This window comes from Doryrhamphus excisus, linkage group LG15, assembly GCF_037039965.1.
Source record: "Doryrhamphus excisus strain RoL-2023G ecotype Guam linkage group LG15, RoL_Dexc_Guam_v1.1, whole genome shotgun sequence".
NCBI classification, from domain to species: Eukaryota; Metazoa; Chordata; class Actinopteri; order Syngnathiformes; family Syngnathidae; genus Doryrhamphus; species Doryrhamphus excisus.
In genome coordinates this window covers 19,148,180-19,154,525 of record NC_136371.1, presented here as the reverse complement: position 1 = coordinate 19,154,525, position 6,346 = coordinate 19,148,180, and the positions used below count along the sequence as shown (strand labels likewise).

The window sequence follows — 6,346 nt, the reverse complement described above, 5'->3', positions numbered from 1 at the left end:
AGAGTCCATATTTCTTGAAATGTATAAAAGCTAAGTTAAAAATTTGAATGGTATTATATTGAAAACATGTTTTTTTTCGGAATAACTGGAATATGAAATGATAAAAAAAAAATTCATTATGAAGATATTTCAAGAAAACAACCTGACTGGGTCATTTTTGACCCACTTATGCATCTACGGGTTAATACACATTTTTCATCTGTGTCTTGAAACCTAACCTAAACAAAACTCTTTTTTCCTCACAACGGGATATCGTTGAGGAACTCCATTATCCAACTCTTTAAATCAATAAAACTTAAAAGGCTAAACTGCCATTTCCAGATTCAAATAACCATATACATATTGTAATGTTACCTTCTGTAGGGGTTGGCCACCTTGACCCCGGCGGCGGCCTCTCTGTGGCGCGTCCTTCACCCCAGGTGTCTAGAGATGGTGTATGTGTATAGGTGAAATTAAAGTTCCAAAATTCACTTCCATGGAATACTTGTCACAAACAAAAACTCCCGCTCCCCGACGGTATCCACAAGACTCAGGTCGCTAGCATACTTCAACAAATGTTTGCGCTACACGCGGTTCCCATGGCTTAGAGGACACTGCTGCTGCCAAAATAATCACATAACATATATAAAAGGGACGAATCCTTACACATTTAATAAACATAAAAATCTCCTGTTCTGCAACCGAAAACAGCTCGCAGTTGATAGCGAGCTAGCTAGCTAGCTAGCTAGCTGGCTGGCAGGCTAAAGGTAAGCTAATGCTAACGTCGCGTATGTCACATTATGACACTGACGTAAACATTGAACAGGAACAGGAAAGGTGACAGAAAACAAGTCAGATAAGCATATGACCTACCCATATGGCTCCACATCGATGAATTTCCTTGTTAAACGACTGTCCACGTCGTCTTCCATTGTCTTCCCGTGAAAACATGGCGCCCTCGAACTTCGTCTTGGGAAGTCTGAGCTCAAACGATCCTCTGACGCATGCGCAGAATGGCATGGCACAAGGTGGCCATGTTCACTGTTAGTAGCTGCTGCAATCAATTACAGGTGTGACCGGTGGACCAGCCTCCTGCCATAGAAGGGAGTTCTGTAAAACAAAAAAAGGAGGGAAAGCGCAGTCAATATGCTTTCAAACTATATAGAATTCAGCCTGCTGTCTGCTTTAGTTTTTTGAATATGAGCCTCTGACGTTGAAGGCCGTGTGCTACTTAAGCTAGCTCAATGTATGCCGTTTAAAGGTCACTTAAAGCCATTTAACAATTATAATGTTTTAATAGCGTGTACAAAGAGTACAGAGAGTTTGCGTACTTACTACTCACACTTGTTCAATTTTCTTCAAAGTGCGTAAGAAGCAGGTTGCCCTCAGGCCGTCCCTCTTTTATTTGAAACCGCTCTATAGCGTGCCGGGCGGGGCTTCCGGCCGTCCGTGCTTCATCTGAATGTTGCGACCATCGTTTCCGGAAAGTGCGTCATGGCCCTTTAAGAAAAATGGCATTGTGGGAAGTCTGTGTGCTGTAGTTCTGCGTTTTTGGCACTAGGTGTCTCTGTTCTGCTTGTACACAGTGTGAACGCACTTAAGTGCAAGTATGCAAGTGTATGTTAAAAGTTGGCTTCTGCATGCATGTGCTTCTACCATATAAGACCATTCACTCGGGAAAGAGACGCCCACAGGAGGACTGAGGCTTCCAAAAGAAGACTTTGACTTTGTACCGCCCATAAGCGAGATAGGTCAGAGTCATCCAAGCTCTCGTCCACCTGTTATTTTTGGAGAAAAGGTCTCTGATTTGCTGTGCTAACCCACTGTTCTTTTAAGGAGAAGGACCTTTGGTCAAGCAACTTTTTCCTACGGAGCGACAAATTTTTGGAACTCCGCACCAAGTGCCTGATCTACCCACTATTGCTTCATTTTCCAAGCATCTTCAACTTTGGAAAATCAAACCCGTTGCCACTGATTGTGATCATTTTTAACTTGTCCACTGCTGCTGATTTGTTGTGTGTTATTATCTATTGTATGTTATAATGTTGCATTTTTACATAGTTGGGTAGCCACAAATTATAACTGCTAATTCATTATTGTAGTATGTCATAAGTCTGTAATTCTGTCATCATTTATCTTTTATTCTTAGGCAGGAGAGCAACGTGCAATTCAACAAGCACTTTATATTTCTGTTCTATACACTCTAAAAAAATATATAGTGGCTCAGCTTAATTCAATGAAGGTAACAATTTGCGTCAATCTTTTTAAGAAATTCCAACTAAAACCTTTCAGTAAATCCAACAAGTCTTTTAATGTTAGAAACTAAGTTATTTAAGGACAACCGACATGATTTACTTCATCCTGCAAACAGTTAATTAAGGTGAACCAACTTCATTTTAATAAAATGGTTCAAGTTCAATTCAGGTGAACCAACTCAATTTTAATAAAATGGTTCAAGTTCAATGAAGTTGTCAATATAATTAATTTAAGCTATTCCAGCTCATTTGTTTTTCATTCCTCATCACAAATATTTCAAATTGTTTTCTCAATTGTTTTTTTTATCAATAACATTAATTTTATGAACATAAATACAGTTCAGTCAGTTTAATGGTCAAACTTGTTTATTACATATAATCAGTGGTGGAAAGTAACGGAGTAAATTTACTTGAGTACAGATTTTAAGGATTTGTACTTTACTCGAGTAGAAAATTGATTTCATACTCTTACTCGAGTAACATTTTGACAGAGCTACTTTTACTTGTAGTGGAGTAAATTTGACAAGGAGGATTTGTACTCTTACTCAAGTACTGAAGTCGTGTACTCACTCCACCACTGCATATAATGGCCAACTTGTCCAACTGTTTACCATCAAATAAACATGGAGGAGCTCCAAATGAAGACATGAAATCAAATATTACATATTATACATATTTCTTCCTGAAGAATATTGAAACATATTTTACATAGCAGTCATACTTCTTCCAAAAAAGAACACAGAATATATCAAATGTGTACGTATGTATGTAGGTCTAAATATTGACAGCTAACAGCTCAAAAGTAAAAAAAAAAAATGACAAACTAGTCTTCAAAATGATCCTTCAAAGAAATGACTTGTATTAAACTGCATTAAACATAACAGTGAAATTAGAATGCAGCCTAATTTTCAGTGCAGCAGTTTAGCTTTTAGAGACATTACCTTGGGACTTGCTCTCAGAGCATCCAGCTCAAGGAATATCTTTTGAAATACCTCAAAAGTGCTTTTCAGGTAACTCTTTTGGGTAACTCAGGTTGAGTGCATACATTAGTCCCATGAGCAAGGCACATGCTCTTGGGACAGTCAGGCCATCCAGGACTTCTGCTCCCTCAATCACCACTGTTGCGTTGGCTGGTTCAGATGCCCCTCTGCTCACAACAATCTTCATCACTTCATCACCATTCTGGCATAAGTAGATCAGAGTCAACATCAGTGTTTTTTGTCTTATGTAAAAACAAGAATAATGTACAGTGAATCTGCACTTGGGTTAACTTCAGGATTTAACGTGGGCTTTGGGGACGGCTGTTTAGTAGCAAAACAAACATTTTTAATGACATACTTTTGACAAACAAACGCTGCCCATAAAGTTCTGATAAAACGTAGAAAACTTTCACTTTTCACCAAACTTCCTGAATATATCACTGATGGTCCTGATTTTGGTTCCTATCATTCAGTTGCACCCAGTCATTCAGTCTGCCACCCCTAAATACTGCCCAGGTTAAATCCTTGAAGTTGAAGTGTTGGATTACTTAGCAGCTGTTCTTTAAAGAGATCCTCCTCCTGTTCTCTCAGGTACACGATTAGGCTACGGATTGCAGCTTCTCTCCTACTTTCTACCGACTGGTCCTGTAAATAAAATAATACAAGAAAATGAAACAATCTTTAAAAAGATGAATTTATGATTTATTGATTGAAATATTTATTTAACTAACCCATCAACACCTCCTAAAAATAAAGTGATTTTTTTTTCTATTTGAAATGAACCTTGTTACATTTATTTATACCTCTAGCAGCATGTTCTTTATGTGCTGAATCTCCTCCTCTTGAGGACACCAGTGCCATTATTTTTGGGGTATACTGGTCCAGTTTTGCCATGAATGTTCTCTCAAGGCAACCAGCGGTGATCCTTCTGAATTCTTCATTTATCTGTATAAAATACAAATAAAAAGGTGCAATTTGTTCATGTAGTAAATTGACTGACATAGCACATACTGCAAACCATTTTATAAAACAATATTAACCTGAGTTGCATCGAAAAGAGCCGGCCATCGGTCTCTTATGTCACAGATTTGTGGTGCTTGTGGTGCAACTTCCTGCCTGCGAATGGAGAAAGTCTTTGCCATTTTCTCACTGATGACCTGGCAGTTGTTCCTCTTCTTTACTTCATCAAGGAGCTCCAAAGTTCCTTCTGTTTCTCCTTGTGGGTGAGGAGGTAAATAGTTCACCTCTGCCTGCCCTTCTTGGCTTTTTTTTTGGATATTCTTTGCAGGGGCTTTCTCATGCTCTATGCTCGCTTCTTTCTGAGAGAGTTCACATCAAGCTCAGGGCATCCTAGCCCTCTCCATTTAGATCTATAGCTGGCCATTTTATGTTTTAGTCTTTGTTGCCATGCGTAGCATCCATTATATGACCCTGGTTCTTTAAGGCAAGGATGCTTCTGAATCAGTGCCTCAGCAACATGGTTAAACTGCGCACTAGTGGGGTAAGATGCTTTCAGCCAGCTTCTCAAGGATGTCTGGAGGCAAAGGATTGTGGCAAAGTTGAGCTGAATTCCATCCTTCTTGAAAACTTCATTTCCTGAGGCCAGCACAAGCTCTGTGTCGTAAGCAAAATTAGGTACAGGAAATGTAGTGGGCCAACACTGTGTACGGTGAGTAACCTGTTCAGGTGATGAAAGTGTGATCAGTGTGTCCTGCGATCCAGAGGAACAGCTGCTGCTAGCAGGATGGACAGAGGTCTCAGAATTAGGGAGCGAGGCTACTGATGCACTTTCAAAGGAACTGTCAGTACCCATCAGTAAAGGTCAGAGTAACTGTAGGAGGTTCAACAATGTGAACCACCTTAATGGTATCCTTGTCCTTGGTGTCACTTGTTGAGGTAAGAGAAAAATATTCCTCTCCAAAGTCAGCATCCTTATAATGCAAGGTAAAGTTCCCATCAAGCCCAAATTTCTCCCTCACAATAGACTCAAGTTCATCAGGGATTCCATCCGGTAAGTCCAGTTTGCCAATTTCACGGTCCTGAAGAATGATCCCAAGTTTGGCTTGAGGAGACATCAGGGTATCTATTAGAGAAAACATGACATCAGTTTGGGTTCTAGAATACATGCAGACACATCATATAATCATCATCATTCAGTATGGGAGAAGAATATGACCACTAAAAATGACTCTAGATAAATAAAAGCTTTGGACTTTGAATTTTCATCACATTTATCATATAGTAAACTAGTATGCTGACAAGTACTGGTTGATTCAGTCTCCAAGAAATTTGACATCACACATCCGTGACATTTCCTCATCATCAAACTTCACACCAAGTCTTAGATTTGTGTCCATAAGTATACTTCTACAAAAGCCAATGCAAAGAATCCTATATGCCTGCTTATACTATGATTAAATGTTGAAGACTTTTATTTCTGTGGCAAAGACAAGGATAGGAACAAAGCTTTGTTCACTTGAACATTTCCCCCTGAAGAATAATGTCATAAAAGTCAAACTACAAAGATCTTGTACCATCTTGTTGTCCATCTCGTGTCAGTATTATGGAGCTCATATTTACAACTACTACTAATCATAATTTCAGATCTCCATATTGGCATAGTCATCAAGAGCCTAACATCCTCTCCTCAGCGAGAATCAGTGTGGTCTGGGTTTAAAAGTCTTACCATGCTTCTGGCAAATTGACAAACTAATATTGTCTCATGTTTGATTATAGGTTGAACATTATCACACTTCATCACAAAAATATGATTGGAATACACACATTCAAGGAGTTGTATATTCTCACTACACCTGCAAGTGAAAATGATCATTTGTGCTCAAGTGTGGGGCAAGCACGTTCATTGAAAAAAAACAACAACTTTGTTTTTGTAATGAGACAGTAACCCCATATACAGAGAGGATGATGCCATTTTTGAGGTCTCTCCTATAAACTCAAACAAATGATGAGTTATACTGACCCCTTTGCAATCTATGGTACGCTTCCCTGCAACACCGTATGCTGCCATGGGGAAGATGTCAAACAACTCACGAGGCTCAATGAGCTTGAAAACACTTGTTGTGTTTCTAAGATGCTCAATATACCATGAATTGAAACATTTGACAATGAAGC

General features: G+C 39.0%; 1 long non-coding RNA gene across 1 annotated transcript; it reads right to left on the bottom strand.

The window, feature by feature from the left end:
• Nucleotides 1-18: 18 nt before the first annotated feature.
• LOC144901808 (uncharacterized) lies at nucleotides 19-1,453 on the bottom strand. The gene is made up of 3 exons (XR_013629915.1): nucleotides 1,315-1,453; nucleotides 853-1,089; nucleotides 19-423 (listed from the first exon to the last, which is right to left on the bottom strand). It is a non-coding gene; the product is annotated as an uncharacterized LOC144901808 (long non-coding RNA).
• Between the last annotated feature and the right edge of the window lie 4,893 nt (nucleotides 1,454-6,346).